This window comes from Eulemur rufifrons, chromosome 7, assembly GCF_041146395.1.
Source record: "Eulemur rufifrons isolate Redbay chromosome 7, OSU_ERuf_1, whole genome shotgun sequence".
Lineage (NCBI taxonomy): Eukaryota > Metazoa > Chordata > Mammalia > Primates > Lemuridae > Eulemur > Eulemur rufifrons.
In genome coordinates, this window is record NC_090989.1 from 2,636,783 (window position 1) to 2,648,019 (window position 11,237).

The 11,237-nt window shown below is 51.3% G+C and overlaps 1 non-coding gene across 1 annotated transcript; it reads left to right on the top strand.

Moving 5' to 3' along the window:
- Positions 1-8,543: 8,543 nt before the first annotated feature.
- Positions 8,544-8,682, top strand: LOC138388717 (U4 spliceosomal RNA). Its single transcript, XR_011234212.1, has one exon. It is a non-coding gene; the product is annotated as a U4 spliceosomal RNA (small nuclear RNA).
- The last annotated feature ends 2,555 nt before the right edge of the window (positions 8,683-11,237 follow it).

Below are 11,237 nucleotides of genomic sequence, written 5' to 3' on the forward strand. Positions count from 1 at the left end.
CCCCACCCACCACCCTTGGCCCAAAGCACTCAGAGGAAAGAGCAGAGGAGATGGGGAAGAGGGCTGGCCGGCCTCCAGGCCTGTGGGCTCTGGGACCCTCCCCCTCAACACAGGGCCCAGGTACCCGAGGTCAAAATGCTGAAAATGACATTTTGGTGAAAACTCTTTTGCTCTTAGTTTCTTGGGCTTTTCAAAGATTAGGTTCCCCATTCGCAGCTATCCGGCAGATGCCAGGTACCCGGTTCTCAGACTGGAATCACCCGGGGGAACCTGATGCTCACACTGGGGCCAGCCCTGTGTCACCTCACTGGGCGTGGCCCTGAGCACCCGTTAGCTCTCCAGGTGCTGGCAAGACTACCCAACAGTGAAAGCCACTGTTTAGGCAGATGAGTTAATTGGGCATTTTTATGAGTACGTGTTACATGACACGTTAGAGTTACCGCCATCTGAGTTGCGGGTGGCAGGTGATACAGTATGTCTTTCAAGGGTGGTGAACCTCGGATAATGCCGTGATTATGGTGACCATATGTCACATGATCAGCAATATTTTTCAAAAGCTCTCCATCGGACCCCGTGATGGACACGACTGTATGTACATAAATTTCCATCTACGCCCTGGCGGCACTAGAAGTGCCCTCATCAGGAGACCACACCCACAGGAATTCTGGCTTAGAAATCATGCGGGATTTGTGTTTGCCTAAAGTTTGAACAGTGTCTTAGTTCCCTGGGCTGCTACAGCAAATTCCTGTGGACTGAGTGACTTGAACACAGAAATTTCTCACTGTTCCGGAGGCTTGAAGTCTAAGTCAAGGCACCAGCAGATTCAGTTCGTAGTGAGGACCCTCGTCCGGGTTCATAGATGCCTCCTTCCTGTGAGGTCTTCACATGACCCCCTCTGTGAGTGGGCCTGAAGACAGCGTGCTCTGGTCTCCCTGACTCTTCTTCCTTCTCTTTTTTTAATTACTTTTTTTTTTTAATGTTTGAGATGGAGTCTCACATATTGTCCAGGCTGGTGTCGAACTCCTGGGCTCAAGCGATCTTCGCATCTCAGCCTCCTGAGTAACCGCCTCTATCGCTTCCTGTCCGTAGAAGGGCAGAATCCCACACATGGGCTCGTTCTCACGGCCTCTGCTAACCCTGAGCACCTGCCAACATCATCAGACTGGGGATTAGCGCGTCAACATGTGACTTGCAGGGAGATGCAAACACCCAGGTGGGCGCCTCTGCCCCCCCCAGCCTGGAAGCCCAGCAGCACAGCACCTTCAGAGCAGCACCTGGGTCCAGAACCCTGCTTGGGCCTGAGTTTCCCCACTTCATAGAGGTGCCGTGACCTGACCTGGGAGAAGACTGGCTGATCCTACCGCTAGATCACTGTCACCTTCGGCTTGGGGTGAACCTTGCATATAAGCTGCCTATTATGGGCTGATTTGTGTCCCCTCCCAGATTGGTAGGGTAGGGTCCTGCACCTCAGATGTGCCCTTATTGGGAAACAGGGTCTTTGCAGACGTGGTCAAGTCAAAATGAGGTCATTTGGAAAGGCCCTAATGCCGTATGACTGGTAGTTACAAAAAGGGGAAGAAAATGTGGAGGCAGAAAAAATGACCACCCACAAGTCAAGGGCAGAGGCTGGGCACAGAGCCTCACTCACAGCCCTCACGGGAACCAAACCTGCTGAGTCCTTTGTTTTAGATTTCTGGCTCCCAGAGTGGTCAGAGAACACACTCTGTTGCTCAAACCACCCAGCCCGTGGCACTGTCTCACAGCCCTGCACACGTCAGCCCTGCACACGTCAGCCCTGCACACGTCAGCCCTGCACACTCAGCCCTGCACACGCAGACGCTGCCTGCCCGGGTGCTGCGAGGACGGCACGCTCGGCTGGGCCTGCTCGCCGATCCCCCGCGAGCGCGCCAGAATGCTCGTCGCACCTGAGTGTACCGCCTGGCAGGGAGCAAGGCCGTCCCTAACTGTCCAAGGCTACTGACTCTGACCTCAAAGAACCTGACAAAACCGGGAAAGGACAGATTGGTGCAGCACAGCCTGCAGCGGCACGTGTCCCAGATTTTCTGAGGCCTCTCGGGTTCGAATGCCCTGTCCCACTGGCAGACAGTGAAGACCGATTTAAGGTCCAGAAAATGTAGTCACTCCTCCAGGTTTCTCCTGGTCCAGCACCTGTCTCTGACCTTGGCAACAAGGGACAAGGGGCCCCAGTGACTCACCACTGTGTACCCACAAAATTCATTTGTTGAAGCACTATGAACCCCCAATGTGATGGTATTTGGAGATGGGGTTTGGGGAGGTGATTGATGCTAAATGTGGTCATAACGGTGGGCCCTGATTGGATAGGATTGGTGGCCTCATAGGAAGAGACAGCAGAGAGCTCTCTCTTTCCATGCACCAAGGGCAGGCCATGGGAGGACACAGCTAGGGAGAAGGGGGCCTTCTGTGAGCCAGGAAGAGAGCCCTCACCAGGAACTCAATCAGCTGGCACCTTGATCTGGACTTCCAGCCTTCAGAACCGTGAGAAATAAATTCCTGTTGGTTAAGTCACCCAGTCTACCATATTTTTTTTTTTTTTTTTTGAGACAAAGTCTCGCTCTGTTGCCTGGGCTAGAGTGAATGCCATGGCGTCAGCCTCGCTCACAGCAACCTCAAACTCCTGGGCTTAAGCAATCCTACCGCCTCAGCCTCCCGAGTAGCTGGAACTACAGGCATGCGCCACCATGCCCGGCTAATGTTTTTTTGTATATATATTTTTAGTTGGCCAGATCATTTCTTTCTATTTTTAGGAGAGACGGGGTCTCGCTCTTGCTCAGGCTGGTCTTGAACTCCTGAGCTCAAACGATCCGCCCGCCTCGGCCTCCCAGAGTGCTAGGATTACAGGCGTGAGCCACCGCGCCCGGCCCATATTTTGTTATGGCAGCCCGAGCAGACTAAGACAGCCTCCAAGAGCATCCTTTTGCCTTGTGGCTGTGCATATCTTCAGCGCCCTGCCACTACTTTCAGACTCCGCCACCTCGCAGAGTATAACGCAGCCTATAAGGTCACTCCCTGCCCTGCTGGGTGGGTTTTGTTTTATTTGGCTGAGAGGTGGTAGCCAGGTGTTTTAAAATCTATCATTATGCAGCTATGATGAGGTCAACAGACCATGAAGTGACTGTGTTGAAAAGATAGTTGGTTACTCACAGTGTCACTCCCTAGAGGAGGGAGCAGGGTGCCATGGGGTGGGGGAAGCAGTGGTCAGTCAGGAGGCAGAGGGCACAGGGAGGGCTGGGCAGGAGCCCCTGTGGGGCCACAGGAAGGGCAGGGAGAGCAGGCTGAGGGCTGGCCAGTTTGGGTAGTTTCAGTGGGCCCTGGGGTATCGGGCCGGCTCTGGTTGTCTGGGCCTGGGCCCCAGGTGACCGGGGCAGGGGGTACCGCCTCCTGGAGCTTCAGAGCCAGACAGAGGAGGGGGCTTGGAGAGTGGGCTCTGCATTGGTCAGTTTGCATATGAAAGGTGTGCTCAGACCAGCCATCTGCTCCTCTAAGAATTGCCCAGCCCTGGCAGGGGCAGTCTCTCCCCAGTTAGTGAGGATCTAAAATATAGAAAATAAGAAGACATAGTTCATACACCAGGGTGAGCTCGGGACTCTAAAGCCACACTGCCTAGGTGGAATCCCGGCTCCAGTAGCTGTGTCACCTTGAAGCGACAGACAGCTTAGGTCAACTCAAGTACTGGCGTCCACCTCGAAGCGTAGCTGAGGGACCCAGCACTTTGACCCTGTGGACACTGAGGACAAGACAGGCACTGTGAGGGCTCAGCGACACTCTGCTCTGCATTAGTTGTCCAGCCCAGCCCGCTCCCTGCACCCGGCCCTGGTGGACAGAAGCTGGTGGAAGATTCCACGTCCTCTCATGGCTGATCCACCCCAGGCTGCCATTTTTGCAGACTGGAGAAGCTAGTTTGAAATTGTGCCGTATTATAAGAAGTTGTTCTATCCTTTTGGGAACAGACTTTTGGACATTTCCCAGTTCCGGAATGTCTTTCTTAAGCGGCAACGACTAAACCACCTGAAGCCTGGATTGTGGTTTTTTTACTAGAATAGAGTTGTTTTTTCTGCTTGCCAGTTGGGAACAACCAAGATTTTTTGAGCCTTTAAAGTGCTTTGGGCCGGTTGTTCTGGGAACGCTAGGAACCCCCCAGATCCTTTCCTGAGCTGTCAGGGTGTAGTGTGACATTTTTAATCCTCAGACACACTTGCCTGATTTGAAGCTTACCCTGCAGTCCTCGAGTCAGTGAGCAGGCCCTTGGGACAGCTTCTCGGCTCTGCCGGATCCCGCGGGCTGCGTCTGAAAAGGCTCCACACCGTCTGGAGGGTTCTGTCCCGGGAGTTTCTAAAATGTATGGTAAGTTTCACCTTAAACTCCTGAGGGGCTTTCACTGCTCACAAGTCCCCACCCTCTGCTCCTTCACCAGCCTTTGTTGGCAGTCTCCCCGCTGTGACTTTAATTAGAAAAGGTTCAAACTCTGGGCCCGTAGCTGAGCATTTTAGACCCGCACGGGGCCTGATGGGGCCGATTATTTCCAAAGAAGGAGAAGAGTGAGCACGAGGGATTCTCTCTCCTACTCTGAGTTCACGCCTCGCAGCACGTGGCTCTTCCCGCCTGTCAAACAGACAGAAGTTTGCTGTCCTGGGGAGTTCCCAATTCACTTCGCAGCAACTGCTGTTGTTGTTACTGCTTACTGCGCCCCACAGATATTCTTTTTTTTTTTTTTGGGACAGTGTCTTGCTGTCACCCAGGCTGGCATGCAGTGGCATTATTGTAGCTCACTGCAGCCTCGAACTCCTGGGCTCAAGCGATCCTCCTGCTTCAGTCTCTAGAGTAGCTAGGACTACAGATGTCACCACCAGGCTTGACTAACTTTTCTATTTTTAGTAGAGATGGGGCTTCACTCTTGCTCAGGCTGGTCTCGAACTCTTGACCTTGAACGATCCTCCCGCCTCGGCCTCCCAGAGTGCTGTGGTTACAGGCATGAGCCACTGCGCCCGGCCTAAATTTTTAATATATGTTGCTAGTTCAAACTCCAGGCAAGTGTACGACCTACACTCCCATCAGCAGCTAATGATCATTTTAGCACAGCCTCACCAGCCGTGGGCGTTTGTGTGTTTTTAAGAAATGTTGAAAATTGGCAAATAAAAAACATGAGACATTTTTATGAATTTATTATTCAAAAATAATGAAAAATGAATATTTCTATTATGAGTTTATTATGTGAACTTGTATAACTTTACCCTACGGTTTCATAGACGTTACGTTTGCAAACAAAAGAGACTGGTGATGTTTAGCGGTGCAGGGTCTCCCCTTTGCTTCCGGAGGCCCCGCGGGCAGGCCACCATTGACTGCTCCTCGTCCAGGATGCAGACTAATAGCCTGCTGTGTGCACAGACCACACTGGGCGGGGACAGTGAGTTGGGTGGAGACGTGGATTGCAAGATCAGCATTGGTGTGAAGATGTGTGTTTGAACAGACTTCCCTCTGCCTCACCTTCTGAGGCCATCCTCGATGGGAATGATACTCTCCTCGGGGGGCAGGGAGCGGGGGCATCTTTCACATGGGAATTTCATCTCCCGCCTTCGGGAAACAGAACCGAGCTCAGAGGGATCTTGCACTTGCTGTTTTCCCAGTGCCTTTAACTTCCAACAGTGGGTGTGCCGGGTGGCGTGTGTTGAGGTGGCGTGCTCTTAGCTCCTTCACTAAGCACGGTGTGGCCTGGGCACCCAGTGGACTGTCATTCTGTCTTAAATGGGGAGGGAATTCTGACACGCTGCAACGTGAGGGGACCTCGAGGACATTGTGCCAAGTGAAATAAGCCAGACCCTGCCGGGCACAGTGGCTCACGCCTGTAATCCTAGCACTCCGGGAGGCTGAGGCAGGAGGATTGCTTGAGGTCAGGAGTTCGAGACCAGCCTGAGCAAGAGAGAGACCCCCGTCTGTACTAAAAAATAGAAAGAAAGTATCTGGACAACTAAAAATATATATAGAAAAAATTAGCCGGGCATGGTGGCGCATGCCTGTAGTCCCAGCTACTCGGGAGGCTGAGTCAGGAGGATCGCTTGAGCCCAGGAGTTTGAGGTTGCTGTGAGCTAGGCTGACGCCACGGCACTCTAGCCCGGGCAACAGAGCGAGACTCTGTCTCAAAAAAAAAAAAAAAAAAGAAAGAAAGAAAGAAAGAAAGAAAAGAAATAAGCCAGACCCAAGAGGACACATCCTGCATGACTGTGTCACAGTTACACGGGGTCTGAAGGGGAGCGGTCTGTTGCGTGGCCAGAATGACATCTTCTCGAAGTGGAACCGCACATGAGGGGTGTTTAACAGGCGCGGACCGAAGTGCCCTGCTGCAGGGGCTTCAAGCAGTGCCCGTGGCGCAGATAACCCCTCACAGAGGTGCTCATCTGGCCTCCCCAGTGGTTACAAGTCTTGACAAGATAGTCTGAAGATGTGACCAACAGCATGTTTTTCTCTAAAAGCTTGCTGTACAAAGGACACTTCTGGATGTGGGCGTGGGGACCTACTGGCCCTTGGCGGCCAGACACGTGGCTTCTGTTTGTAAGTCCGTATTAAATGTTTCTTTCTGAGAAACTGGATTTGCCAGCCTCTCGGCTCCCTGGGTCTTTGGGGGTAGGTTTGCTGACACCTGCCCGCTGTGGAACAAGGTCCCCAGGGTGGTCTGGTTCACAGGGAGGAGGGAGAAGGGCGGGTGCCGGGGGCTGGGGGCCAGGAATGGGGAGTTAGCTCAATATGAATGTACTTAATGCCCCTGAACTGCACACCTGAAAATGGTTAAAATGATAAATTTTATGTTACATATGTTTTACCACAACTTTTTAAAAAAGGCAAGCAGGCTTAATACATTATAAAATGTAATGGAAGCAACTCTAAGAGCTTACATACCAGATTTAAGCAAAATAAACACCAGGGACAAGCCAGGGACCTAGAAGGGAACCATCCACTTGAACTAAGCTGACAGGGGACAGAGGATGGGCTGGCGCCGGGCCACTGCAGGCCTGGGGGAGCAGCACGCCCCAGAGTCCCAGGCAGCCCGGGCTGCGGGCTGGGTGCAGCGGGCGGGAAGGCGGAGCCTCCCTGCTGGGGGGGCCTGGGAACCTGCCCCGACCTGGAGTGTCTGCGCTGTGTCCCCAGAGGCCACCAGTAGCTGGGGTGGCCTGGCCTCCCATCTGTGCCAAGTGCAGTCTGCTTCTCCCAGGAGCCAGTCCCTGGGCTTGTCAGCATGAAGTCCCCTAGGTCGTGCTACCGGGCACCTGCCTGCCCACCCCCTGGGATGCGGAAAGGGTCCGGTGCTCCATCCGCCCTTCCAGCGGCCTCTTCCTTCCTCCAGTGTCCTGCCCTCTCCTGCTGCGTGGCTCTGCGGGGCGCTGGACACGGGCTGGCAGGAGGGAGGAGGGTGTCCTCACCCACAGGACATGGACAGAGTCTGTGGCCCACAGGTGCCCAGGCTGGACAGCCTCCTGGCCAGGCGCCAGGCTCTGCTGCCAGCGCTGCCCAGGGCCGATCAGGGTGGGCCGGAGGACCTGGGTGGGAAAGTCCCCAGCCAGCGAGGACCCGCACTGCAGAGCTGGCCAAGAACAGGCAGGAGGCCGCGGTGTTTCTTCCCCGGAGAAGACTGAAGCCAGTTGCAGACGGCCACGTATCGCTAGTCCACCGTATGAAGCGTCCAGAGCAGGCAAAGCCACAGAGACGGGGGGCAGGGGGGTGGCAGGGCCGGGGAGAGCGCGGGGCTGGGAATGAGGGCGGAGGTGGGCAGTGTGTTGGCGGGGGAGGGGATGAAGGTGTTCTAAGATCGTTGCGGCGGATGCACAGCTCTGCGGATGCACCAAAACCATCGAATCGCTCATTTTAATTGAGTGAATTCTATGGTCTGTGAATTATGTCTCAATGAAGCTGCTTAAAAAATGAAAAAATAGGCCGGGCGCAGTGGCTCACGCCTGTAATCCTAGCACTCTGGGAGGCCGAGGTGGGCGGATCGTTTGAGCTCAGGAGTTCGAGACCAGCCTGAGCAAGAGCGAGACCCCATCTCTACTAAAAATAGAAAGAAATTATATGGACAGCTAAAAATATATATAGAAAAAATTAGCCGGGCATGGTGGCGCATGCCTGTAGTCCCAGCTACTCGGGAGGCTGAGACAGGAGGATCCCTTGAGCTCAGGAGTTTGAGGTTGCTGTGAGCTAGGCTGACACCACGGCACTCACTCTAGCCTGGGCAACAGAGTGAGACTCTGTCTCAAAAAAAAAAAAAAAAAAAAAAAAAAAATGAAAAAATAAAAGGACATTCAAAACAAAACAAAAAAAGAAAACTATTTTTTTAACCTACTTTTGAACTTGGAAGAAAACTAAATTCTTTGAGGAAAAATCAAGACATAAAAAAGAGATCCACAAAGGAGGTGAGTGTTTTAAGACTAGGCATTCTTTCTCTTTTTACAGAAAATCCAAGTTGAGACTTCCAGTTTCAGCTCTGACTTGGACGGAGCCCAGAAGCCGCCAGTCCTGGCTTTGTCCCTGGCAGTTTCACAGCAGTGAGGTTTAGCTGCGGCGAGGTTTTTGCTGATTAAAAACGTTCACCGATATCCTGGCATGATGACTCGCACCATCGTCGGCATTGGCAATGTTTGACCGTCTCTACGGAGACTGGATTAAAAGAAAAAAATAGAAGTGGTCACTTCCGCCTAACAAGAGAAAAGATGACTTTTGTTAGTTCTATCAGAGCATTGGGGTCACATGACAAACCGCCACCTTTCAAATCTGGACTACGGGTTAGGGTAAGGCAGCCCAGATCGGCTGCACAGAAGCCTCTGGAACCAGCCACCGGGAGGAGGAACTTTTAAACCACAGTTGACAAACTGCAGGAGGCTGAGCCTTGTGAACTAAAATAAAATTTTAAGGCTCACCTCCCCACCGGCTAAGTAAATGGACCTCTTCGTGGCCAAAAGCAATATCCTAAAATTAAATTGCCTGCCAGGAGGGGGGAGGTCAGACATGCCTCATCATGCCCCTCTCCCTTCTTGGTGGCATCCTCTGTAACCCATTAACAGGCCTAAGGGTATGCAAGACAGACCTGCAGGTCCTCAATTTACACAACAAATATATGTCCGGTGGCTTGTCTCTGATAAACAGCAACTATGTTAAAACATTCCAAGCTTCTTGTCTTTAGCCAATTCCAAGCCAAAGAATCTTTAAACCCACCTATTACCTGTAAGCGCCTCCCCCCACCCCTGCTTCCAGATGGCCCACCTTTTTGGGCCAAACCAATGTATGCCTCCCGTGTATTGATTTATGACTTTACCTGTAACCCCTGTCTCCCTGGAATGTATAAAACCAAACTGTAACCCAGCCACAGGGAGTCCACTTGCTCAAGGCCTCTTGGGCGTGGCTCTGAGTCATGGTTCTCAAATTTGGCTCAGAATAAATCTCTTTAAAATTATTTTACAGAGTTTGGTTTTTCTCCATTGACAGCCTGGCCAGGGACCGTGGTGTGGGGGGCCTGCTTCGGGGTCTCACCTCCAAGAGCCCCGCCAGCTTCCAGCACTGAAGGTCAGAGAAACCTCCCCTGTGCCGGGGGCAGGAAGGGAGAAGGAACTGCAGGCGCCCTCCGTATCCGCCCTCCGCCCTCCGTTATCTGCCCTCCGCCCTCCGTATCTGCGGGTTCCAAAATCTGGGATTCAACCAATCACAGATGGAAAACATTGGGGGCAGGGAGGGGAATAACAGTACAAAAATCATCAGGATCTGGAAGAGTTTGCTAAAAAAACAAACAAAACCCAACAAACAATACAACAATCAAAAAGAATACAAATAAAGATACAGTATAACAACTATTTACAAAGCATCACGTTGTGTTAGGTATTGTAAATAACCCAGAGGTGATTTAAAGTGTTGGGGAGAAGGTGCGCAGGTTATATGCAAATACTGCCCACTTGGAATCAGGGACTTGAGCATCCTAAGAATGTGGTGCCCTCGGGAGGTCCTGGGACCCATCCCCGCGGGCATCCAGGCATGGCTGTATTTAAAAGGCACCCAGGACAATCTTTGTAACAGATTTACCTTCAAGGAAAATTGCTCACCTGGGCCTTGCCTGCCCTCTGGAGGGCAGTTAGATGACGCAGCTGCCTGCAGCCTTTCTGTCTCCAGGAAGGGGAGGAAAAAAGAAAGACTGAGAAATGCTTCTGAAGGTCACAGCCCAGCTAGAACTTTCAACATTTCTTTCAAGGTAGGTCTACTGATAACAAATCTCCTGAGTTTTTGTTTGTTGGAGAAAATGTTTATTTTTCCGTTCTTTTTTTGTATTTTTAAAAAATTTTCAGCATATTATGAGGGTACAAATGTTGAGGTTACAATATTGCCTTTGCCCCACCGGAGTCAGGGCTTCAAGCGTGTCCATCCCCCAGACAGTGCGCACCGCACCCATTAGGTGTGAATATACCATCCCCTCCCCACCCACCTGCCTGACACCCGATGAATGTTGCTACTATATAGGATTGCACATAGGATTGGTCAGTTAATACCAATCTGATGGTGAGTTCACGTGGTGCTTGTTTTTCCATTCTTGGGATACTTCACTTATCTCCTTCATTTCTGAAGGATAATTTTGCTAGATACAGAATTCTAGGCTGGTGGGTTTTTTTTTTCTTTCAACACATTAAATATTGTACTCCACTCTCTTCCTGCTTGCATGATTTTTGAAGAGAAGTCAAATATAATTCTTATCCTTGTTCCCCTATAAGTAAGGAATTTTTCTCTCTGATGTCTTTCAAGATACTCTCTTTGAATTTGATTTTCTGCAATTTGAATACAATATGCCCAGGTGTGGATTTTTTGGTATGTATCTTGCTTGGTGTTCTCTGAGCTTCCTTAGATCTGTGGTTTGGTGTCTAACACTAATTTTGGAAAATTATAAGCCATTATCACTTCAAATATTTCTTCTATTCCTTTCTGTCTTTCTTCTTCTAGTATTGCTGCTATGTGTGTGTAAATTACCTTTTGTAATTGTCCCATAGTTCTTGGATATTCTGTTCCATTGTTTTCTTTTCTTTTTTTTTTTTTTGAGACAAAGTCTCATTCTCTTGCCTGGGCTAGAGTGCCGTGGCATCAGCCTAGCTCACAGCAACCTCAAACCCCTGGGCTCAAGCGATCCTACTGCCCCAGCCTCCCGAGTAGCTGGGACTACAGGCATGTGCCCGGCTAAT